The sequence below is a fragment of the Periplaneta americana genome, chromosome 11 (assembly GCF_040183065.1).
Source record: "Periplaneta americana isolate PAMFEO1 chromosome 11, P.americana_PAMFEO1_priV1, whole genome shotgun sequence".
Lineage (NCBI taxonomy): Eukaryota > Metazoa > Arthropoda > Insecta > Blattodea > Blattidae > Periplaneta > Periplaneta americana.
In genome coordinates this window covers 43,763,383-43,775,851 of record NC_091127.1, presented here as the reverse complement: position 1 = coordinate 43,775,851, position 12,469 = coordinate 43,763,383, and positions in this window count along the sequence as shown.

The window sequence follows — 12,469 nt, the reverse complement described above, 5'->3', positions numbered from 1 at the left end:
AATACAATGCGTGCAGTTCTGTGTTGTGTAACTTAATAATAAAATAATAATAATAATAATCATTAGGTTTTCAAAATAATAACAACAATATCTTATATCATCCTTGTTCTTGTAATAATTCCTACATGATATATTTATCGATTTTCAGGATTTTTACTCTATTAAATAGCTTAAAGATACAGCAATAATAAAATCTCCTATATGTAATTATATTTCTTTGTTTCGAAAATGTAAGAATTCACATTCTCCTATGTACGGCTGAAAAAGGATGAATAAATGTGTTTTTTCTTCCTACTGAAAAATTTTATATTTTGCACTTAGGAGTTATTGCAGGAACAACGAGGATATACTGCACAGAATAATAAGGTTTTTAAACATGCCAATTTTTATTTCCAAAAAACTTAGAGATTCTGTGGGAGAAAATGATAGAAATATAGGTCTAGTAAAGTTTTACTAACGAATGGTACATCGGTACATCTCACCCTTTAATAAAACTAAATAGGTGAGATTCTCTTGAAATTTCTCGGGGGAGGGATTCCCTTTCGCAGGATAATCGATTAATTCATCGCTAAAACAAAAGTCAGAAATTGTATTATGAAATTTCAATAGTCTGTGTATGGTGACTAAGCTTTGTAGCCTACATATAACTTATCAGTAAAGACTGTATATTATATATATATATATATATATATATATATATATATATATATATATATATATATTGAAGAGTTCGCGGGAAAAACGATGAATGTCACAGTTTTGTTAAGGTTGATGTCATTATCTAATTCATGGATCACTACGAAATTTAATGTAGTTCTTAAGAAAAATGGTAAAAAGGAGAATTAACACCACGAATACAGCAATCCTTTCCTTTATTTTCTATAGAAACAGCACTACATCATGCAGTTATAGACTCTATTAGATCACTATCTAATCCTTAACAGAAATGTGACATTCATCGTTTTTCCCTCGAACTCTTCATATATAGCAATAGTTTCATGATATGTTAACTTCTTTTTGCATGTTAGTTACAGTTATAATCAGATATCCTACCAATTGGAACACATGATCTGTAGTAGTGAATTTCTTAAATAAATAAATTAAGCCTATTAGGCCTACTTTATAATATTGTATATTGAATTTATTAGCATTGTATTATATTTACTCCGTAATTTGCCAATTACAGCTACATTTAACATTTTTGATTATGATATCTATACTTAACTATTTTTCATTTATTTTTATTTGGTATTTTTCATTTATATCTATATCTGTGTCTTTTATTTAGGTAGTATCTATTTGTTTTTTTTTTCATTTTTAATTTTTAATTATACTTGTATCTTGCATTTGTATCTGTTTTATCTCTTTTTTCATGTTATATGCAATTCTATGTTTTTTTAAACAAATATCTGTACTGTCTATTGTAATTGGGGCTTCGCCATGTTATAGACATAAATAAATAAATAAATAAATAAATAAATACATAAATAAATAAATAAATATCTACATCTATATCTATATCTGTGTCTTTTATTTAGGTAGTATCTATTTGTTTTTTTTTTTTTTCATTTTTAATTTGTAATTACACTTGTATCTTGCATTTGTATCTGTTTTATCTCTTTTTTCATGTTATATGCAATTCTATGTTTTTTAAACAAATATCTCTACTGTCTATTGTAATTGGGGCTTTGCCCTGTTATAGACATAAATAAATAAATAAATAAATAAATAAATAAATAAATAAATAAATAAATAAATAAATAAATAAATAAATAAATAAATAAATAAATAAATAAATATCTACATCTATATCTATATCTGTGTCTTTTATTTAGGTAGTATCTATTTGTTTTTTTTTTCATTTTTAATTTGTAATTACACTTGTATCTTGCATTTGTATCTGTTTTATCTCTTTTTTCATGTTATATGCAATTCTATGATTTTTAAACAAATATCTCTTCTATCTATTGTAATTGGGGCTTTGCCCTGTTATAGACATGAATAAATAAATAAATAAATAAATAAACAAATAAATAAATAAATAAACAAATAAATAAATAAATTCATTTTGTGGTTAAGAAATTAACTTATTACTCCGCCACTGGTCTCACTAGTCAAAGTAAGTAAATAAAAATTAAAACGTACACAATAAGTTTAGTTTCTCGTAAGCAAACCAGGGAAATCAGTTATTTGTTGTGTGCCACACTAACTTTTAAACACTGCGACTAGCGCCTCAATCGCTGATTCCGCGCCGCCTGACGCAGTCCACTTCACGGGCATTACGTGACGTCAATATCACTAGCAGACGCTGAGTGTCGAGAGAAGCCACTCCTGGAATTGAAACGCTTGTGGTGTAATTACTTGGGTCATTATCAAGTCCGCCGCGGATGACCGTCTTGTCCAGCTGAAACAACGTAACTTCCCACTGCAGACAGCGGCGGCTACGAGAGAGCAGCCTAGTAGTGGTACTGATGACTCTGCATTCAACATCCAATTAAAATGCATAAGCTATTCACAGACTACTATGCGGTATAACAATTATATCAGTTTTTCCCAGTTCCAATTTAAAACCAAGATACTTTCTGCTTGTAGATTCTTCGATTTCACTTCCACGTAATCTCACATAGTGATCACTAGACTTCATGGAATTGCCACGGGAATCGTAAGGTTTACTACGCACGCAGTATAGACTGTATGAGAAGGGGACGTGCAACTGATGGAGTATGCCTCTGATGTAAACACTGAGCAGTATACTGCGGTTACAATAAAACCTGTATCCTGCATTCAAGAAATATAATGAATGATCATTGAAGTAGCAAATATCCAAACATGTAAATACACAATTATTTTGTAGTGAGATATATTAACTCTTAAAATTTAATGTAATATACTCACATCATCCTTGAATATGTGCATTGCAGTAAAGAGTTACGTACATTTTGAGCGACTCCTCCGATGGTCACTTAAACAGTTTTTATAATGTAAAAAAGGTACGTTCAACATCACACGATGTAATAGGTGCATATTTTAAGGACGGAAAGTCACTACTTTTTAGTACACCAACTTCAGACGTCTTGTCGTGACCTGATAATACATAATTTATAATACGAAGTTGTGAATAGGCAGACTTTTTAGCAATAATGTTTCTCAACTTACACTTCATTTTTTCTGAAATTAGTGAATTGTTATTTTGGATAACGGTTTGTGATACTTTATCCACTATATTAAGGGCTTCTGAGAGTTTTAGTTTAGAAGATTCTAACAGGATGATGCTTTTGGACACGATTTTAAAATCAGAATCTATGAACAGAATATCTTCCAATAGCTGTTCAGAAAGCAATTATTTTACAGCTGCAACAGCGGAACTGTCTGTGCTATCCAATGCATCAAATACCTCCATTATTTTTCCGTAATGTTCTGCATAATAATTAACAGCATCCAACCACGTTCCTCCACGGGTCAAGACTGGCTGCGGGGTAAGGATATTACGGGGCCAATTATTTGGAACAGCAAAACTCTCATTGTAGTATGTTTGATTGAATTCTTGTCTGCACTGAACAAATGTTAAGCTTTGACTATTCCAACCACAGTAATGCAAAAACAAGTGCTTACATAGGTGTACATTAGCTGTAGCTGCTCTCTATTTGACCGATCACAACTCTTAACATGAACTGCTTATACTACGAGACCGGACGGTCGCTCACGTACTCTATACTACCGTACATCGGCAACCTGATTGCATGCTGCGTGTGGCAATTCAAGTAAGTCTAGTGATCACCGTTGTAGCTGAGGGGTTAGCGAGTCTAACTCCGACCCCAGCGGTTCCGGGTTCGAGTTACCTGGGTGAGGTATCGGGGTTTTTCCCTCACTCGTATGGATGAATATCAGGTAACCTTGTCAGGCGATTGGAACCCCACTCATCTTCGCCCATCATCCTTTCCTCATCATCCCGTTTCTGTTCTTTAAGATCACTCTACATGCATTTCTCCCGGAACTACTGGCTCTCTCGACCGGCCTCCGTGGAATGTAGCTAAGCGACGTTGGATGGCTTCTGCAACGAGCACCCGAAGCGGACCTACTCGGGGGAGGAGTTTCGCCTCTGACCGACAGGGGGGGGGGGGGAAGTTGCCGAAGCAGGAATGGTATATAGATTTCTGTTGGCTGTAGGGACCGGTCGTTAGAGAGTCATGTGGTTGGGTTGATGCGCGTAGGGGATCTGTGGCATGCAACTCATTCCATATCGAGGATTAGCGCAATAGATCTCAACAGGTCGCAGTGCTGGGTCATCCGTGCCCCACGCAATTAAATTCCATTCCATTCCAATCTTACATAGTGGGAACAGTGAGCACCATTATTTGTATGTATTTCTTCACACTGCAAATGGGTAAATACCCGATAAATAACTAATTACACTCAATAATGACAATTAAAAATAAACAAAATTAAAATACAAATAATAATAATAATAATAATAATAATAATAATAATAATAATAATAATAATAATAATAATAATGAGCATTCCAAAGTAAAGCACGATCACTTAAAATAGCATTTAACCCGTTCAGACCTGAATTTATATTTAAAAGATTGGGGAGAAAAACTGGTCACATAATCATTCTGGGGATCCAAAATTCCCAAATCAAGTCGTTACAGAAAATAAAAATTTGGTGACAATTTTGACCCCTAGGGCCCCAAAATTTTAAATTTTATTTTTAATTCAAGTATAGAAATGTTTTAAAAAATAATATTCTCCATTTCTATCACATTGAATTTTTCAAAATATTAAAAAGTATCGAAGACATTCCAATCTGGGGATCCAAAATTCCCAAATCAAGTCTTTACAGAAAATAAAAATTTGGGCACAATTTTGACCCCTCGGGCCCCAAAAGTTTTAAATTTTATTTTTAATTCAAGTATAGAAATGTTTAAAAAAATAATATTCTCCATTTCTATCACATTGAATTTTTCAAAATATTAAAAAGTATCGAAGACATTCCAAAAAAGAAAAAAAAAACAATGTACACTACAATGTATATCATGCCTGAAGGGGTTAAAGTAAATCTAATTTGTATGTGAATCCTACGTTCGAACTAAAACCCACGAGTATGATATGTTCATACATGCATAAGTACCTTTCAGCACTACACTCATTCCGCTGACAACTCACTCACTATACTGGAACTACGACACATTTCACTGAGACTATCCTGATTTCACTAACACTTCAAAAACATTTCCCTGTTCAAATACTTTGCACTACCACTATAAACTATAAAACTTCACTGACACAAACACACTTCACTTATACAACACATTTCACTGACACAACACACTTCTTCATTGATACAACACTTCAAATAACAAAACATCAATTACACTCTTTAAGTAATACATATACTACCATCTAATAGTAAAGTCCTTAAGCCTATTTTTAAATACATTTTTGGTTGTTGGTAAAGCCTTTAGTAAGTCTGCAGGTGAAGCATTCCAGTCCCTAATAGTACGATTGAGAAAAGAAAACTTACCAGTGTCCGTCCTCTGTCTCCTTTCCCTCAATTTATGTGAGTGGTCGTTCCTTATATTGTGTACTAGATTTGATCACATAGGTTTTATCAATGTTATAAATTGAGGGAAAGAAGACAGAGGACGGACACTAGAAAGTTTTCTTTTCTCAATCGTACCATCAGGGACTGGAATGCTTTACCTGCAGACTTACTAAAGGCTTTACCAATAACCAAAAATGTATTTATAAATAGGCTTAAGGACTTTACTAATAGACGGTAGTATATTATACACATTACTTAAAGTGTGTAATTGATATCTTGTTATTTGAAGTGTTCTATCAGTGAGGAAATGTGTTGTGTCAGTGAAGTGTGTAGTGTAGTGAAGTCTATTGTGCAAGTGAAGTGTGTTGGTGTCAGTGAAGTAGCTGTGCAAAGTATTTGAACAGTGAAATGGTTAGAAGTTTTATTTTATTTATTTATTTTATTTAAATTTAAATATACAGAATAAAGAATATAATTACAAAACAAACAAGAGAAATAGAAATAAAATAATATAAGCAATATAAAAAGAAGATACAGTAGTATTAACAACATTTGAGACCGAATGAGCAGCGCTCGTGCTCGGTCGCAGTTCAGATATAATATTAAAATAAAAATAATAATAATAATAATAATAATAATAATAATAAATAAGTAAAATGAAATAGGAACTAAAATATAATTACAGCGGCAATGGAATTATATAATATAATATTAACACTAGAGAAGAATAATATCGCACGTGAAAAGTAGGATTAATATATATTTCAAAATTATAGAATACAAATATAATATAGGTTGATTAATTCATACACATAGGCTATAAATTTATTTAATCAAATTGAAGATATTAACACGTTTCTAATTTGTTTGTTATATGTTAGTGGGTTACATGTTAGAAGTTCTGGGTGTAATTTAGTTAAAGCATTGTACAACCGAGGGCCAAAATTTATGTTATGCTTTAGACCAGCAGATGTGAGACATTTAGGTTCTACTAATGTTGAATTAATATTTCGTCTTGTGTCATAATTGTGTGTCTGTAATACAAACTTCTTACGATTTTTATGATAGTTATGTTAGTGAAATCAGGTAGAATCAGTGCAGTGAGTGAGTTGACAGCGAAATAAGTGTGGTGCCGAAAGGTACTTGTGCAGGTATGAACCTGTCACACTCGTGGGTCTTAGTTCGAACTTAGGGTTAAGATACGAATTAGATTTACTTTAAATGTTATTTTAAGTGACCATGCTTCATTTAATTTAGGACGATTATTGTTATTGTTATTGTTATTGTTATTGTTATTATTATTATTATTATTATTAATTGTCGTTTTTTATTAGTTGTGTTTATTATTAATTGTCATTATTGAGTGTAATTAGTTACCACAGCCACCGGGTATATACCCATTTGCAGTGTGAATAAATACATACACATACATACAATGTTAAGTGATAGTTCATTTGCTGTAAGCCATTCATTCATTTATTAGATTTAACCGGAAACAAAGATATCTACGTAGTGTCGGATTCAGCTTGCGAGCTATATATTGGACAGGCTTGCTATAAATGAAGGAAACTTCCTGTATTCCAACGTGTGCTTGGACAAGTGGTGTCGCCATAACATACAGGAATAATAAATCTCTGCACTTCACCTAGTTTCTGGCGTAAGTCAGCTGTTCCATGCTAAAAGTAATAAACATTTTCTGTTCTTCACTGTGCTTCGCAAAATTTGTGGACGTGAGGTGGTAGTACTAAGGAAATAGTCAAGAAAAATCTGTGTTACACACTTCTTGCGGGCAAGAGCTGGCTGCATATTGCAAGAAATATAAATTTTGTGTTCTTTTTTGTACTTCGCGATTCTTATGAACTAGAGCTGATTGCACTATGAAAATTGAAGGAACATTCTGTTCATCACTGGCCTTTGCAAATACTTGGGGATAAGGATTGCTTCCATTCAATATTATACTTCATGACATTCTTGATTAAGATGTGGTTCCATAATACAGGAAATTATACCAGACAAATTTTCAAAATACCCATGACTAAGGAAGCATTTTCTCAACCCTTGCAACTTAACTGCTCTAGAATTTCATGCTACTTATCTGGGGTCTTTTGTGACCTGAAAATAACCTATTTCTTGTTCATAATTAGGATATTTTACAGCTTTATGCATTTTTTATAAACAGTATAAACAAATTGAAAGTATTTATTACACCTAGAATTATTTACTGTGTTTAAACTTTGAATGGATCAATTTAATTACTTTAATGACAGACTATTTATTCTGCACCTGTGATCTTATTTTTTCAATTAGCAGAGAACACATTCACTTTCTTTTAAATAAAACACAAAAAGGAACTTTTTATTGCATCAAGTGTTAATTATTATGTTTAGACAAGTAATTAAATAATTAATTAAGTCTCAACCTCTAATACAGTAGAAAGAACAAGAATTTATAAATTTTAATTTCATAAATAAAAATAATTACTCTTGAACCTACAACATTTTATCCACAGCCAATATGGCAGTTTATGCTGTATTTGTTTCATCTATTCACTTTTCAAAGTAGCCTATGTATTCACTTTACATACAACAAAACACTATCACTGCAAAAATTCCAAATACTAGAAAACAAAGACGTGTTCTATAGTTGAGGCCATCCAAGAAACCCAAGAAATAAACATGAAAAAAATAATCAATACACTATATAATAAATTATGAAATAATAATTACAATTGTAAAAGAAACTAAATAACCAAGGATAGAATATCTATCTTACTGGAACGTTTCGCAATATATGGATATAGATATTAAGAATAAAATATGGTGTGCCGTCAGAAAAGATTCCAAATAAGTGTCAAGGGATATTAATCAACAGTAATCTTACTAGAGTTTTTGATTTATCTAGATAAAATCAAAACTCGAGTGGGATTTAATTGGCTATTACAAGATTAGAAGAAAGTATATGAAGATTAGAAGAAATAAAGTATTCTAATGCAATAAAATAGATATCAAGCAATAAAATAGATATTAATTGACTTTCTAAAATTCTATTTCACTGATGTTATCTTCACCAAAATGTTTGAACGGAGCCGCCATTTTCAGTCGACTATCTATGCGGGAAACAAATTACGATCGCAAATCATATTTTATAGTACCGTAAAGAATTTGGAGTTTGAAATTTTGGCAAACAAAGAAACAAATTCTAGGACAGTGATAAACACAAACAAATGTTAGGGAAGCGATAAAATTAAACAAATGCTAGTAAAGTGATAAAATTAAACAAATGCTAGGGAAGCGATAAAATTAAACAAATGCTAGAGAAGCGATAAAATTGTGCGATAAGCAGCCATGATTGGGTGAAGGACGTTATTTCATACAAAAGTAGTATAACATAGTAAAAGTAAATAGTCCTAATAAAAATTGAAGATTACTGGTGGATTACGTGTGTACATACTGGACAAAAATATGACAGGGGATTCTTCGAATTTCTGTAAATGCGTGAAACAATTATGAAATACTTAACGAAAGGCTCCGCCTTGTTATATATAAAGGAGTGGTTTATGACGACAGAAATTAAGTGAAATACCCAGAATGTATTCCGAACCATGCTCACAATAACAAGCACGAATAGAAAAAGAAAATAAATGGTGTTGGATCCGCTAAATCTCTGTAGAAACGTTTCATTCGAATATTAAGCTATTATTAATTCATTCATTATAATTTACTTATTTATTTATATATTTATGTATTTGTTTATTTATTTATTTATTTACTTATTTACTTACTTATTTTATTTATTTATTTATTTATTTACTTATTTACTTACTTATTTTATTTATTTACTTATTTACTTATTTTATTATTTATTTATTCATTCATTCATTCATTCATTCCTTTATTTATTTATTTATTTATTTATTTATTTATTTATTTATTTATTTATTTATTTATTTGAGTAGCTAAATATCAAAGACGGACATCTGACCTCAATCGAAATTTAGATAGCTGTGGTTTTTTATACAATTTTTTATGCTCTTTCCAGTTATAGTGAAACCATATGCAAACTCTAACATTATATTTATAAAATAAATTGTGTTAAATATTACAAAGAACACTCTGAATTAAAAAATTGCCTCTACATCAAAACTACGGAGACGACAGATGTCCGTCTTTGATATTAAGCTACTCATTTATTTATTCATTTATTCTGGTAGAGTTAAGGTCATGAGGCCTTCTCTTCCAAACTACCAGAAGTGTAATACACAATGAAACAATGACAAAAGTAGTAATATTAATAGTCATACTTAAATATAAAAATAATTTTCATTCGCTTTAACATACTTACATACTCGTATAATGAAATATTGACTAAATATGATGCATAATTAAGTGATTTACAAATCATATTCTAATTCTACTTTATGATAGGCCTAAATGACAATTAATACAAAGACACAGAATACCCTTTAAAAATCGGCTAACGCTCACAAATCAATCCATGTAAAAGTATGTAATTCGTAATTTTTAATTTAAATTGAGTTAATTGTAAAAATATTCTTCTGTAGATTCATTTATTAGGAAGCGTAGGGAAAGTGAATGGGAAAAATAATTTCAGCATTCAATGCAGGAAACAATTTCAGTGCCAGTTTTTTTGTTGGAAATGCTACCTTTCCACATATTCGTATAAAACATCCTTTATGTCTCTTAGTATATCAGCTTTCTGTACACCACAGAATGTCTAAAATCTTTAATCCAGTTCCGCGTCTTTGAGAAGTTTTAACGACTTTCGGAACATTTTTAACAAAGTTAAAATCTTATTTATATTTTTCTAAGTCATTATAGACTCTCGGTAGTCCCCACAGCCCTGCACAGACATCTGTTCGCCGTCGCATATCGACGTCAAAAAGATCCGCATTTTCTGTCCTTCCTAATGAAACCAGCTAAAGATGCTCATGGTTCTTGAAATGCACCGTCCCGGGCAGTATGTAATTCCGCATACTGCCTATACAGTGACAAACATTAACATTTAGACTAACGGGTACAAAATATAAGTTACTGGTTCTAGCCGAAGTTTAAGGACACATCTTCGAAAGAGATGTTGCACTCTTATACTTATACTTATGTGCAATCCCTTGACGTTTATAAAGGGATCAATACCTGTGAAAAATGAGGTATTTTGCTGCAAACCCAATCTCTCTTACAAACCGTTGATTATGTAACAATCTTTCTGTTATAAGCACTTACTTACAAGTGACTTTTAAGGAACCCACAGGTTCATTGTCGCCCTCACATAAGCCGCCATCGGTCCCTATCCTGTGCAAGATTAATCCAGTCTCTATCATCATATCCTACCTCCCTCAAATCCATTTTAATATTATCTTCCCATCTACGTCTCGGCCTCCCCAAAGGTCTTTTACCCTCCGGCCTCCCAACTAACACACTATATGCATTTCTGGATTCGTCCATATATGCTACATGCCCTGCCCATCTCAAACGTCTGGATTTAATGTTCCTAATTACGCCAGGTGAAGAATACAATGCATGCAGTTCTACGTTGTGAAACTTTCTCCATTCTCCTGTAACTTCATCCCTCTTAGCCCCAAATATTTTCCTAAGAACCTTATTCTCAAACACCCTTAATCTCTGTTCCTCTCTCAAATTAAGAGTCCAAATTTCACAACCATACAGAGAAACCGGTAATATAACTGTTTTATAAATTCAAATTTTAAGATTTTTTGACAGTAGACTAGATGACAAAAGCTTCTCAATCGAATAATAACAGGCATTTCCCATATTTATACTGCGTTTAATTTCCTTTCGAGTGTCATTTATATTTGTTACTGTTGCTCCAAGATATCTGAATTTTTCTTTACTGAAAAATTGCACTTTTTGTAGGGAAAAAACTGATTACTCCAGATTAGATGTATTTAGCTCAATTAAATACTACTCCTGCCGCCACTATGGTTTTTACAAGTGGGTGATGATATTGTGTTCTTTCCTTCTTAAAACATTTATACACATTTTGAATGATTTTAGTTAACTATATATGGCTTTACCACGTCCATTCGGTAACATAGTACGTTCATTTTCATAATCACTATTAATATTAGGAGACCCAAGAAAGTCGCATGATAACTACACTTCACTTAAACCCAGCAAAAACTTAGTTTCAATTCATATGCCAAGAACAGAATACTGAATAGCCTCTTTTTCAAATAATGTGTTGCAACAGTGCTTGATTCCTTGTAACTGTCGCATATCGATACGATTCACTGGCTGCAACCTCTACAGATACTGGGTGTTCATTTCAAAGTGTGTCATGACGTCACTGTTGATGAGTCAGCGATTTGAAGCGCGTTTCAGCTTTTGTGTCAGAGAAGTTGCCTATTAATCAAGGCGTTCAATCTGAACTTGAGAGCGTGTACGGTATAACTTGAACGTCGTAGCAACAGATGGCGGTCTGTACGGTCTGTGTGCTACCATAACCTCTTTCGAACTGTGTTTTGCTCGGGCAAGTCGTACGCAGGTTATATGTTATCATCGGTTGCTTACGGCAACATTCCACAACACAAATCAAATGTTCCGTGTCCATGTTGACTGTCCAAGTTAATGTTAACAAATATGTAAGTAATCGTCTTAACCCTCTCCCCGTATCCCGACTGTAAGAAAAAACTCACCTCAGTACATGTTTCGAAACAGTTCATATTCCTGCCACTACCGGCGTTACCGTACGTATCGATAAGTAATAAGTACTCTTCTGAATGAACGCCGTACTTGCTAGGCAACTTCTCTGGCACATAAGTAATACACCTCTGCGTAAGTGTAGGGAGATTGAATTCTCTAGGCTCATCGACTAGCCACATGACGGCATACAGCGAGCCATGACACACTTTGAACTGAACACCCAGTACTATCCTCTTCCCAA